Source organism: Sus scrofa, chromosome 8, assembly GCF_054392235.1.
Source record: "Sus scrofa isolate SSC_HxYL_T2T_F1_AM1 chromosome 8, Sscrofa_HxYL_maternal_Yorkshire_Landrace_v2.0, whole genome shotgun sequence".
In the NCBI taxonomy this organism is placed as follows: domain Eukaryota; kingdom Metazoa; phylum Chordata; class Mammalia; order Artiodactyla; family Suidae; genus Sus; species Sus scrofa.
Window position 1 is genome coordinate 89,870,223 of NC_139390.1, and position 14,865 is coordinate 89,885,087.

The 14,865-nt window shown below is 37.5% G+C and overlaps 1 protein-coding gene across 10 annotated transcripts in view; it reads left to right on the plus strand.

The window, feature by feature from the left end:
- Positions 1-14,865, plus strand: part of ANAPC10 (anaphase promoting complex subunit 10) — a 248,185-nt gene that overhangs the window by 57,442 nt on the left and 175,878 nt on the right.

Here is a 14,865-nt window from a genome sequence, read left to right on the forward strand (position 1 = left end):
TCACGGCAACGCCGGATCGTTAACCCACTGAGCAAGGGCAGGGACCGAACCCGCAACCTCATGGTTCCTAGTTGGATTTGTTAACCACTGCACCACGATGGGAACTCCGGGTTTTTTTTTTTTTTTTTTAATGTTGAGTTTATGAGATGTTTATATTTTGGAGATTAAGACCTTGTTGGTTGCATCATTTGCAACTGTTTTCTCCCATTCTGTAAATTGTCTTTTTTTTTTTTTTTTTTTTTTGTCGTTTCTTTTGCTACTGAAAAGCTTGTAAATTTGATTAGGTCCCATTTGTTTGTTTTGGTTTGTGTTTCACATTGTTTTCTGATATATATTAATTGTTGAGACAGTATGATAAATTCTTATTTGCAGATATTTTATTTTTTGCTCTACCATTTCTGTTAAAAAATATGTTCCAATTCTCAGATGAAATTATCACTTCTTTTATTTATCTTTCCCTTTTATTTCTTAACTATGTTAATAATTTTTGACCGATTGATAGACTAGATTCTAGATCTGTGCTATTCAGTAGTGTATCCACTGCAGATGGCTTTTGGCTAATCTTAAATGAGATGTGCTATAAGTGTAAAGTGTTGGATTTTGGAGATTTGGTTAAAAAATGCTCAGTAACTTTTTATGTTGATCACATATTGAGGTGATACTCTCAGTATACTAAATACAAAATTAATTTACCTTTTTCTTTTGACTTTAAAAAGTATAGCTATTAGGGACTTCCCCTTGTGGCTCAGCAGTAATGAACCCAGCTATTATCCAAGAGAATGCGGGTTCATTCCCTGGCCTCACTCAGTGGGTTAAGAATCCAATGTCGCTGTGAGCTGTGGTGTAGGTTGCAGACGCGGCTTGGATCCCAAGTTGCTGTGGCTGTGGTGCAGGCCAGCAGCTACACCTCAATTTGAACCCTAGCCTGCGAACTTCTATATGCCATGGGTGCAGCCCTAAAAAGAAAAAAAAAATAATATATAGCTGTTTGAAAATTTAAACCCATGTATATGACCCATACACTTTTTCTATAGGACAGTGCCACTCTAGACACTGTTTTCTTTCTCTAGAGAGTTCACTTTGTCTTGACCTGGGCAGATAAGTTGAGAAGCTTTACTGCTCTCAGTCTCTTAGTTGAGTTGAGTTGAGTTGATGCTGTATTCCAGCTTTGGTAAAGTTCCATCTATTTCTGTTCTTTAATGCTCCCCTATCATAGCCATTCAAGGCTGTCATTGAGGGGCCTGGTGTGTTCACTGGGTAAGTTCTAGACTCAGATTTGTTTCCCCAGCCTGAGAAATTGCCAGAAACTTATTCTTCAGAGAGACCCCTTACTTATCCTTTTAGCCTCCCATTCCAGACAGCTTCACCATGTGGCAATTATTTTGTGGGGGAAAAAGGCTGTGTGCTTAACGCTATTGAAGTCTCTAATTATGTCTTTTCTAAAAGACTGCCAGTCACATCTCTGTGTGTTTCTCTGACTTGAAGAAGCAATTTTATATCTGGGAAAAGCTACAATTTGCAGCATCTTACCCCATTCTAGAATCAGCTAATGCCCCCATGCTTAAAATGGGTACAGAAAGACCAGTAACCTCTCCGAGGTTCTCTCCTCCCCGAACCTGGCCTTCTCTAGTCCTCTTTGTTTTAGCTACTTTCTGATAACTCTAAAATAATGGTTTTAAAAAATGTAGTTATTCTCAGTAGAAACACTGCCTCAAATACTATATTATTTTGAATTTAAAAGAGATTTATTTAAAGTCTAGACCTCTCTGGTCTGTCTTCTATCATGGAATTGTTCTCTCTTGCTTTGCCTGCTATAGATAACCTTGTCCCTTGCTAGCACATTTAGAAGTTACCTCTTTAGAAAGAGAAATAAAATTTTGAATCATCAGCTTACAGCCATTTAAGTTTCCTGAAGTCATGGATCTGGATATCATCATATAGAATAGCTGTATAGAGTAAACTATATTGTGAGACTAGTCTTAGGACAGATTGTGAGGAATTCAACACTTAAGGAGTTGTGATGAATTTCAGGAGAGACAAAGAAGAGATGAAAAGGGTAGGAGGAGTATCTGACGAAGATGAATTCACGGAGGCCACAATAAGAGAACATTTCAATAAAGAGGGTGCATCAAATTATATAGAAAGGATAAGATGGTTTGAAGTGAAAAAGATTTGGTGATGATGAGATTTATGTTATCTTAATACCGTACAATATTTCTTTGAGGAAAGTGTAAAAACTATATGGAAATAAAATTATCATAATTTTATTTTTTATCTACAAAAATGATGATTTCATATGACTCACCCTAATAGATGGAGAAGTAAGGGTTTAGCAACAAGAAGTAATTTGCCTAAATTCAAGAATGGATGTGAAGGAGTTCCCTTGATGGCTCAGTGGTTAACGAATCTGACTAGGAACCATGAGGTTGCGGGTTCGATCCCTGGCCTTGCTCAGTGAGTTAAGGATCCATCGTTGCCGTGAGCTGTGGTCTAGGTCAAAGACGCAGCTCAGATCCTGAGTTGCTCTGGCTCTGGCGTAGGCTGGTGGCTACAGCTCCGATTAGACCCCTAGCCTGGGAACCTCCATGTGCCTGGAGAGAGGCCCTAGAAAAAGGCAAAAAGACAAAAAACAAACAAACAAACAAAACAGAATGGATGTGAAATTCACATCTTGGTCTTCTTTTGATATTTGGTTTGATGTCCTTTCCACTAAACTACAAATTTTTAGCTATTTCTTTCATTTCTTGATTATTCATTAGTTAGATAAGACTTTTCTCTCTCTTTTTACAAAACTAAAGCTTAATTTTATTATGTGTGTATGGGTTTGCTTATATTTACTGTTTTTATTTTTTTGTCTTAAAAGAACAGTATTTTTTCCAGTTTTGTTGAGAAATAATTGACATACATCACTGTATAAGTTTAAGGTGTACAGCATGATGGCTTGATTTACTTATATGCTGTGAAATGATTACTACAGTAGGTTTAGTTAACACCCATCATCTCCTGTAATACAGTAAAAGCGGAAAAAATTCTCCTTGTGATGAGAACGCTTAGATTCTACTCTGTTAACAACTTTCCTAGGTATCAGCCAGCAGTGTTAGCTGTGGTCATCAAGTTGTACATTACATCCTAGTACTTATTCATCTTATCTGGTTTTCTTTTTTAATGATACTTATACCTGGTTAACTTGGGAAGTAGTAATAGTAGTGGTCGTCGTCGTTGTCCTCGTCCTCGTCATTGTCTTCATCATCCAAAGATTTTCTGCAGTTTCTTCTTGACATTTCTTTACCTTTTTGGGCTTTTGATGAAATTGTTATTTTTAATTGGCACTGACTTCCAATTTATTCAGAATCGTTCATTAGATTAGTAGAAGACTCATTCTAATTCTTTTTTTTTTAAACAGGTAACTTTAAGACCAAACTATGTACTCTTAACTCTCCAGGCACTCTTTCTGGAGTAGATTTCTCTGTATAAAAACTTTTTCAGCCTTACAAGTCAGAATTAATGTCCTGACCCTCTAAAGCAAGGTGACTGATTTTGACCTCAAAGTGACCTTAGGTGGTCACCTTCTTCACTAGGGTAAAAGACCTTGCTTTCCATAGTGAGCTCTTTGAGTTGGATTTTTGTCCTTCTTGTTAAGCTGCCTTTGTGGTATCCTTACTTTTAATACTTTTGGAATTTCTAAGGTTTCTTTTGGATCATATTAGACTTTTCTCTACAAGTCGATCATCATTGCTGTTAACTGGTTCTGTTCCTTTCTAAATGAGAGGATGGTTAAAATGCCAGAATCTACTGCTTCATGTGTTAGAAGTGCTCATATTGAGCTTCTATAGAGTCGTCAGTCACAGCTCTGGCTAATGAAGGAGTAGAAGGCAGTGAGAGTGGCAGCTTTCTTGAATCAGCTATCCAGTAGCTGTTTCTTCTATTTATTTTCCAGGGACATGTGATTGGCAATAGGAAAGAATATGTAAACAGCATTGTATTTAATATTTGATGTGATTTTTGTTAACAAATGACTTCTTCTTTTTTTTTTTTTTTTTTTTTTTTGCTTTTTAGGGCTGCCCCCATGGCACGTGGAGTCCCAGACTAGGGATCTAATCAGAGCCGCAGCTACTGGCCTATGCCAAAGCCACAGCAACACCAGATCCATAACCCACTGAGGGAAGCCAGGAATCAAACCTGCAACCTCATGGTTCCTCATCAGATTCGTTACTGCTGCACCATGACGGGAACCCCAGTTTTTTTTGTTTTTTAGGGCTGCACCCATGGCATATGTAAGTTCCCAGGCCAAGGGTCCAATTGGAACTGCAGCTGCCAGCCTATGCCACAGCCACAGCAACGCCAGATCTGAGCCATGTCTGCAACCTACACCATAGCTCATGGCAACACCAGATCATTAACCCACTGAGCAGGGCCAGGGATTGAACCTGCATCCTCATGGATACCAGTTGGGTTCATTACTGCTGAGCCACAATAGGAGCTCCAGGTAGATGTATTTTTTAAGTACATAATTTCAACTATCCTATTTAGCTTAACATTAATAGTCTTTACCTTATCATCTTTAAATGTATCTATCTTTTTTTTTTTTTTGGTCTTTTGTCTTTTTAGGGCTGCACCTGCAGCATATGGAAGTTCCCAGGCTAGGAACTGAATCAGAGCCACAGTTGCCAGCCTATACCACAGCCACAGTAACGTGGGATCCAAGCCACATCTGCGACCTACACCACAGCTCACAACAATGCGGGATCCTTAACCCACTGAGCAAGGCCGGGGATCAAACCCATGGATACTAGTCAGGTTCGTTAACCACTGAGCCATGATGGGAACTCCTAAATGTATCTATCTTTACTGAACTACCAGTTATTTACTGAACTGCCAGGTGAATTTTAGAATACAATAATGAGCTATCAAAGAACTGTTCTGAGAGAGAATAGATTTGGCAAGGTGGGAGTCACTGGTGACTTTGACGATATTGGGTTCAGTGGTGGGGACAAAATTCAGATTGGAGTGGAGTAAAGATAACTAGTAGGTGAAAAAAAAAATTAAAAACTTTTCTCTTCTTCTTCTTTTTTTTTTAGTCTTTTTAGGGCCACACCCACAGCATATGGAGGTTCCTGGGCTAGGGGGTCGAATTGGAGCTACAGCTGCCAGCCTGCACCATAGCCACAGCAGCACCAGATCCAAGCAAGGTCTGCGACCTACGCCACAGCTTACAGCAACACCAGATCCTTAACCCATTCAGCGAGGCCAGGGATTGAACCTGCGTCCTCATGGATGCTAGTCAGATTCATTTCCACTGAGCCACGATGGGAACTCCAAAATTAAAAAACTTTTTAAGGAGTTTTGCTGTGAAAAGAAACAGAGCATTGGGCATGGCAGTGTAAATCACCCAAAAGAGAACATAAGCAAATATTCTCTGACATAATTGTAGCAATGTCAGTCTCCTAAGACAATAGAAATAAACACAAAAATAAATAAATGGGACCTAATCAAACTTACAAGCTTTTGCACAACAAAGGAAACCATAAACAAAATGAAAAGATAAAATATACAAATAGCTCATAACACTCAATAACAAAAACAAACAACTTAATCGAAAATGTCAGAAGACCTCAGTAGACATTTCTCCAAAGAAAACATCAGATGGCCAATAGGCACTTGAAAAGTCAACATTGCTGATTATTAGAAAAATGCAAATCTAAACTAAAATGAGGTACTACCTTATATCAGTCTGAATTGCCATCATTAAAAAGTTTATAGATAATAAATACTGGAGAGGGTGTGGGGAAAAGGGAATCTTCCAACAATGGTGGTGGGAATGTACATTGGTGCAGCCACTGTAGAAAGCAGTGTGGAATTTCCTTAAAAAACTGTAAGTATCAACCATATGATCCAGCAGTTCTACTCCTGGGCATATATCTGGAGAAAGCTATAATTCAAAAAGATGCACATACCCCAATGTTCATAGCAGCACTGTTTACAATAGCCATGACATAGGAACAACCTAAATGTCCATTGACAGATGAATGGATAAAGAAGATGTGGTGCATATGCACAATGGAATATTACTCAGCCATAAAAAAGAATGAAATAGCAACATGGATCGAGATTATCACACTAAATGAAGTAAGTCATACGAAGACAAATATCATATGATATATGTGGAATCTAAAATATGATACAAATGAACTTATTTACAAAACAGAAACAGACTTACAGACATAGAAAACAAATATGGTTACCAAAGGGGAAAAGGGTAGGGGAGTAATTACTTGGGAGTTTGAAATTAGTAGATACAAACTACTATATATAGAATAATCAGCAAGGACCTACTGTATAGCATAAGGAATTATATTTAATATCTTGTAATAAACCACAATGGGAAAGAATATGAAAAAGAATATATATATGTATATATACATCTGAATCATTTTTCTGTATACTTGAAACTAATGCAACATTGTAAATCAACTATACTTCAGTTAAAAATAAATAAAAATATAATTCCCATCGAGATACCTTAAAAAAAAAAAAAAGAAACAGAGAATTAGGGCAGTACATGAAAGGAGACATACGGTTGGAGAAAGGATTTTATTTTTATTTTTTAAGATGACAGATATGGTGTGTTTGTAATGATGATGACATTGATCCAGTGGAGAAGAGAAAATGATTGGCTAGATAATAATTATAGCGGGAGCAAAATCTTGGGCTGGCATGGAAAGGCTGGGATCTGCTGAGCAAATGGAAGAAGCCCCTCACAGTGGTTCAGGGGCAGTTTAACTGCAATATAACAGCTGATGGGATGATTGTAGTTTTTTCCTCTAATTGCTTCTGTTTTTTTAGTGAAATCAGATATCTCTCAGAGAGAAGTTAGAGCAGGTGTTAGAATTTGAGAAGCTCAAAAACAGCTATCCCGGAGACAGTGAAAGCAAATTTTCTAAAGGAGTGTAGTGAGAATTTTGCCTGGTGTTAAATATATATACTTGAATATATACTTTTTGTCCTGAATTTAAAATGAGAACCAGTTAGCATGTTGATTATTTTTCTTCAGTAGGTGTTGAATAGGAGGAGAGTTGGGTTTAACCAGGATTGTTGCTTTTTCCTCAGAAAAATATGAAACAGTGAGAGTGGAACATTGGATTTCAGTGTATAAAGGGATTGATTATCATAATGAATTATGAGAGATCCTTGAGGTAAAGTGGGAATGGAATATATCGAATGGGTTTTTGAACAGTAAAAAGGAGATGGAATCAATCATCTAGCTGTTTGGGTAGGCTTGACGCTAGCACAGTGGAGTCACTAGAGGAAGCTGGTGACCTAGGAGGCTATGAGATGGGGATGCTTAAAGTCAAGATTTCAGTGATCTTGCAGCTACTGCTCATAATCAAATATAAACATGATGCTGGGGGAGGGGTAACTGAAATGGGTTGGAGATAAATGTTGGAAGTGAAGAAGTTTGAAGAAAGGAGAATCCAGATCATTGAATGGATCGTCTCTGAGGAAGTTGAAATCACCAAGAAGGATGATTCTATCAATGGAGGAAAGGAATACAATCAATGAAATGTTAAAATCAGGTACTGAAACTTTTCCTGTTTTGAGTTCTTCGCCTAATCACCACCAAGTTAAAAATAGATTTTTTAATAAGAAAAATACGTGTTTATTGAGAAAAGCATAGATAATAATAAACATAACAAAATGAGAATGATCTATATATTCTCACCATTATTGATATTTCCTGTTTATATTTTCATGAGTATCCTTTCAGACTTTTGTGTACATAGAAATAATCTTAAAATATGTATATTTTATATATATAAGATCACACAACACATGTTATTTAATACTTTGCTTTTTAAAACTAACCAGAGGTGCTGCAAATAACTGCAGATGTATGTAGAGGCACATAATTTTGAATTGCTATAGGATATTCTAGGGTATGGACAGACCATAATTAGGTATTGTTTTACTGTTGCTGCATAACAGATCACACTAAAACTTAGTGGTATTAAACAGTGGTAATCACTTATTATCTCATGGTTTTTGTTCAGAAATATGGAAGAAGCTTGGCTGGCCATTTCTCTCTTGGAGTCTCTCATGCTTTTGCAGTCGTATGTCAGCTAGGCTGACTGGGACTGGAGGATCCACTTCTAAAGTGGTTCACTTTTCTGGCTGGCACATTGGTGCTAATGATTGTCTGGAGTCTTGGTTTCTTTCTACATGGCCCTCTCCGTGGGGCTTCTTCATGTCACAGTAGCTGGCTTCCACAGAAAGAATGATCTAACAGATGCAGGCAGAAACTGCAATGCCTTTTATGACCTATCTGCAGATGGTCACTTCTGACATATTTCTGTTTCTTGCCCAAAGCCAGCCCTAATTCATTGTAGGAAGGGACTACACAAGAGCATGAATTACCAAGGCTCATCTTGTGGCTGGTCACCACATTATCCTTCTCTTCATGTTCTTTTCATGTATTTCCAGTCAGGAATATTATTACACATAGAACCTATGTATGCATGTCTTAAGTATTGCCCAACGTCCCAGAAGTGGAGTTGCTTTGTTAGATTTTGTATTGTCTTGGCTGCATGTGGAAGTTCCCAGGCCAGGGATCAGACCCACGCCACAGCAGTGACAACGCCATATCCTTAACCTGCTGAGCCACCAGGGAACTCTGAGTTGCTCTGTTAAAGAATAGGTACATCGAAAAATTTAATAGGTATTACCAAATTACTTTTCAAATAGGCTACTATACCTATTTAATTCCCTTATCGGTCTTTGAGTGCATACATTCCCCTCACCTCACATAATTATTGTTTCTAATTATTTAATCTTTGTCAGTCTGATAGATGTTTTATTTCTGTATAAATATTTTTTGGTATCTGTTTTATTATTAGTGAGATTGAATAATTTCTTTATGTTTGTTGGTCAGTTACATTTTTCTTTTTGTGAATGGCCTGTGCGTGGTCAATGTTCACTTCTTTATTAGTGTTGATTTTTTTTCTTATGATTATTACTAAGATATTTGTCCTTCACTGTGAAACTTATAAATATTTTTTCTCCATTTGCTGTTTGTATTTTTATTTTGTTTTAGTCTTAAAGAAATTTTTGATGTTCATGTGGTTAAGTCTGTTCTGTTTTTTTTTTTCTTTTGTTGTATTTGGGTTTGTGAATTTCTTTGAAAGGTGATCCCTGCCAAAAGATTATAAATATGTTCCTGTATTTTTATAATACTCTTAGAGTTTTGCTATTGTGATTATTAATTTATTTATATTTAATTATTTAAGAATTTACTTTTGTGTTTGGAATGAAGTTAATATCTAAACTTTTTCTTTAGTCAGCCAGTGTTGCAGTGCTGTTTTTTGATCAATCCATCCTTTCTTCACTGTAGATGTTAGTTTTCTACTCAATAACAATTCTCCTCAACTGTCTTGATAGAACTCCAATTTTATTCACTTCCCTACCCCCCAGAAAGTAGCCATGTGCTGTCACCATCCCCAGCCTTAGGGATTGAGTCCTTATTGAACCACTTCCAATCATGGTGGTTCTACTCCTCTGCTGCTTGATTTATAGATAGGTATTTAATAAGAGCTTCTGGGAAACTGTGTTTGTTCTTAAAAAAGATATCCAAAAAGGAAACAGTACTCAATTTCTGTCTCTGGAAGACTACTGCAGCCAGCTAAGCTTGGGGACAGTGCTCATCCACCCACACTGCAAAGAATGATAGAACCTGAGTTTGTGACAGCATTTTTGAGCTTCTAAATTAACCTCTTCTGTGACTCTGTTAACTCAGGCACTCTTACTGTGTGAAGTGATGGATTTCCTCATCGTTTAAGTGTCATTGAGTTGGATTTTATGTTACTTGCAGCCAAATGCATTTTGATACACCTAAGCTATGAAATGTGGTACCATGCCATTTATTTAATATAGCTTTATACTAGGTTTTACTATCTAGGATTACCAGCCCTATACCTCCCCCTCATTTTTATTTTTCACATTTTAACTCTTCCTACCCCACCCTTTTTTTTCCAGAAAAACTTAAAACCTAATATTTCTGTCTCTGCTTTCTTTTTGGTTTCATCTGTCAAATGTATTTTTACCATCTACTTGTATTTAAGGTATTTCTTAATCACTGTGTTAAAACACAGATTTATCTCTCTCTCTCTCTTTTTTTTTTTTTTTTTTTTTTGCTCTTTTTGTCTTTTTCTAGAGCCGCACCTGTAGCATATGGAGGTTCCCAGGCTAGCGGTCTAATCGGAGCTGTAGCCACCGGCCTGAGCCAGAGCCACAGCAACGCGGGATCCAAGCTGCATCTGCAACCTGCGCCACAGCTCCGGCAATGCCGGATTCCCCAGCCCACCAGGCGAGGGCCAGGGATCAAACCCACAACCTATGGTTCCTAGTCAGAGTCATTAACCACTGAGCCATGACGAGAACTCCTAGATTTGTCTTTTTTAGATAATATATAGTTAGACGTTGAGTTTTAATGAGATAGAATTCACATACTGTACAATTCACTGATTTAAGATGACTACATTTCGGGGAGTTCCTGTCGTGGTGCAGTGGTTAACGAATCCGACTAGGAACCATGAGGTTGCGAATTCGATCCCTGGCCTTGCTCAGTGGGTTAAAGATCCTGCGTTGCCGTGAGCTGTGGTGTAGGTTGCAGATGCGGCTCGGATCCTGCATTGCTGTGGCTCTGGCGTAGGCCAGGAGCAACAGCTCCGATTAGACCCCTAGCCTGGGAATCTCCATGTGCCGCGGGTGCAGCCCTCAAAAGGCAAAAAAAGCCGGAAAAAAAAAAAAAGATGTATACATTTTATCACCCTCAAAAGAAACCCTGTGCTAATTAATAGTCACTGTCCATCCTACCCCCCAGTACCCAGCTCTAAGCAGCTTCTAATCTACTTTCTGTCTCTCTGAATTTGTTTACTCTAGGTGCCTCATGTGAGTGGAATCATACTGTATTTGTTCTTTTGCAGCTAGCTTATTTCACTAGCATGATATCCTCAAGAGAATCCGAGTTTTTTAGGTGATATTTGACATCTACATTTGTACCATCTTATTTTATACTGTCTACCATCCTACCATATCCTTATACAATCTTGTTTATTCTTTTTCTTGCTAGAGCTTTTGAAATCAATATCCCACTTTTAATTTTGTTATTATTCCCTTCTGTGTTCCGTTTATGTTATATGTGTAAATATATAGTTATAAACATGACACAAAGGGAGCTGTGCTATGGTGAAGAGATTAGAGGCCAATTTTCTCTTGCCTATATTTCTTTTACTTCATTTTTTGGTTATAATATAGGATCTTGGATATAATTATTATTACTAAATTATCATCTTTATATTATATAAACATTACATTATGTGTTTAAAAGCCTAGACTCCGGGGAGTTCCCATTGTGGCGCAGTGGAAACGAATCCCACTAGTAACCATGAGGTTGTGGATTTGATCCCTGATCTTGCTCAGTGAGTTGGAGATCCGCCATTGCCATGAGCTGTGGTGTAGGTCACAGACCTGGCTCGGATCCCAAGTTGCTGTGCTGTGGCACAGGCTGGCAGCGGTAGCTCCTATTCAGCCCCTAGCCTGGGAACCTCCATATGCTTGCTGCAGGTGTGGACCTAAAAAGCAAAAAGCAAAAAAAAACCCTAGACTCTGGAATCACACTGCTTGTTTGAATCACAGCTCTGCCACATACCAGTTGTGTGATCTTGGTAAAGTTATTTAAACTTTCTGTGTCTCAGTTGTTCTGTTTGTAACATCAGGATAATAATATTACCTGCTTCATTGTTAGGATTAAATAGATTAATTTACTTATTGTACCTAGAGCAATGTCTGGCACATAATACGTGCTATATGAGAGTTTGCTGTTATTATTATCATTAGCATTCTTTTTGAGGAATTATTATTGACATTTATGTTTTATTTTGTAAAAATTAATTTATTGTTTTTGGTTAACTGTGTGTAAGTTTTTTGGTTTGATTGGTTTTTGGTTTTTGATTTCTTCCTTACTGCTAGTATTTTTTATGTCATCTCTCTTGAAGTCTTATTGTTATGTTTATACCTCTTCAAATAGTTTTCCCAGATGTGATCTGCTGTCTTGTTCACTACAGTTGGTACCATTTTTCCAAGGTCTTTATACCAGCCCCACAGGGCTCTTCCTTCAGAGACACCACACCACCCAAACAGCTCCCTCTTCAGATATCTGAGTTTCAACCACTCTTATGAGCGTCTCTTAATAATTTCAGTCTCTTTCCTTTGTTCTATAGCCTTACAATTGCACTTCTGGTACTTGTTCTCTCTATGATACCTTAGGATTCTCCTTGGCCTCTTAATTTCTCTAGTTAAGAACTCAATTCCTACCTAGGGAATTCTCTCTTAAACAAGAAAAAGCAACAAAAAACACTGTGTGTTTCCTGACTTTACCCTGACGGAGACAGCTTATCTGTCTTTCTGAATCTCCATCAGTAACTATTCTCTATGTCAGTGATCAGCAGCTGCAGCCTGTGGGCCAAAATCTAAGCCTGTGTCCTGCTTTTGTAAATAAAGCTTTAGTGGAACATAGTCACAGCTATTCTCTTTCATATTGCCTTTAACTTACAATTTTCAAAGGCAGAGTTGAGTAATCATGATAGAAATCACATGGCCCACTTCGCCTATAATGTTTACTATCTGGTCCTTTATAGAAAAAGTTTGCCACCCCCTGCCCTACATCTATAATTAGCAGAATTTTTGGTATTTAGTAGACATGCCAATAAAAAATTTTAAGTAAGTGAATATCTGGAGAAAAGAGCCAAAAAGAGATATGGTAGAAAAAAAGAACAAGGAGGAATATAGAAAAATTTACATTTTAATGCTGATAAAATTTTCATTTATTGAGGCCCAAATCAGAAATGGGGGGAAAAAAGAAAATTAAATTGGCAAAAATTTCCCTTTTATTAATTTTCTACTTAAAAATATATAAAATAATGTTTTGTGAGTCACAGGAGAAGTCCAATATCACTAATTCTTAGAGAAATGCAAATCAAAACTACAATGAGGTGCCACCTGACACCAGTCACAATGACTGTCATTAACAAGTCAACAAATAACAAATGCTAGAGGGGGTGAGGAGAAAAGGGAACCCTCCTACACTGTTGGTGGCAATGTAAATTGGTACAACCACTATAGAAAACAGTATGGAGGTACTTCAGAAAACTAAATGTAGAACTACCATGTAGTCCAGCAGTCCCACTCCTGGGCATATATCCAGACAAAACATTCATTCACAAAGATACACACACCCCTATGTTCATTGCATTACTATTCACAATAGCTAAGACATGAAAACAACCTAAATACCCAGCAACAGATGAATGGATTAAGAAAATGTGGTGCATACATATATGGTGGAATACTACTCAGCCATAAAAAGGACAAAATAATGCCATGTACAGCAAAATGGATGCAACTAGAGATTCTCATACTAATTGAAGTAAGTCAGAAAGACAAACACCATATGAGATCACTTATTTGTAGAATCTAATATATGGCACAAATGATTCTATCTACAAAACAGAAATAGACGCACAGACATCCAGAGCAGACTTGTGGTTGCCAGGCAGTAGAGGGGAAGGAGTGGAATGGACAGACAGTTTAGGGTTAGTAGATGCAAACTGTTACAATTAGAATGGCTAAGCAATGAGGTCTTCCTCTATAGCATAGGAAACAGTGTCCAGTCTCTTGGGTTAGAACATGATGGAAGATAGTATGAAAAAGAGAATGTATATATGTGTGTGACTGGGTCACTTTGCTGTACAGCAGAAATTGAAGAAACATTGTAAATCAAGTATAATTTAAATATTTAAAAAATCAAGGTGTCAGCAAGGTGCATTCTTTTCTAGAGATTCTAAGGGAGAACTGTTCCTTGCCTTTTCCAGCTTTTAGAGGCTGTCCACATTCCTTGGCTTGTGGTTGCATCACTCAACCTTTGCTTCTATCACCACATCTTTTCTGTCTTACCCACTTTCCTCTTATGATGACTCTTGTGATTACATTGGGCCCACCCAGGTATCCAGGATAACTTCCCATCCCCAAATCTTTAAATTAATCACATCTGCAAAATCCCTTTGCCATTAAGTTAACATATTCAGAGGATTTGGGGAACGATGTGGACCTCTTTGGGGGCCCATTATTCTGCCTACCACGTCTTTCTTTAATTTAGAATCATTGACTGTCAGAGCTGAAAGGGACATTGGATGAAAACTTGTCCAATCACTTTACTTTATACACGAGGAACTGAATGAAACCAGAGAGGTTGTTTGTCTCCCTCCAAGCTTTTTTGAAGATTTGGAACAAGGCTTTATTTATGTTTTGTATGCTTAACTAAACTTACAATAATACCTTGAACATTTTAAGTACTCAGTAACTATTTATTGCCTGAATGATTAAAAGGTTTGTGATAGAAACCAGATATATCTGCTCTCTGACTCACTTATTTTAAGTTAGTGCTAATGGCAGTTTATGAAAAGCTACTGGCTGAAAATACTATGAGGAATAGAGATTCATTTATACTTACATTTTGTAATTTAAAGGAGGAAATTATTCTATCTTAAAAATAACTACCTTTTTAAAGATTCCAGTTCTCTGTCTTTCGCCCATCTCAACTTTTTTCTACCTGCCCTCCTTCCTCATTAAAAAAGAAAGAAAAAAAATAAAGAATAATGAAGGAAAGAAAAAAAAAAGAAGAAAGAGGAGTTCCCATCGTGGCGCAGTGGTTAACGAATCCGACTAGGAACCATGAGGTTGCGGGTTCGGTCCCTGCCCTTGCTCAGTGGGTTATCGATCCGGCGTTGCCGTGAGCTGTGGTGTAGGTTGCAGACG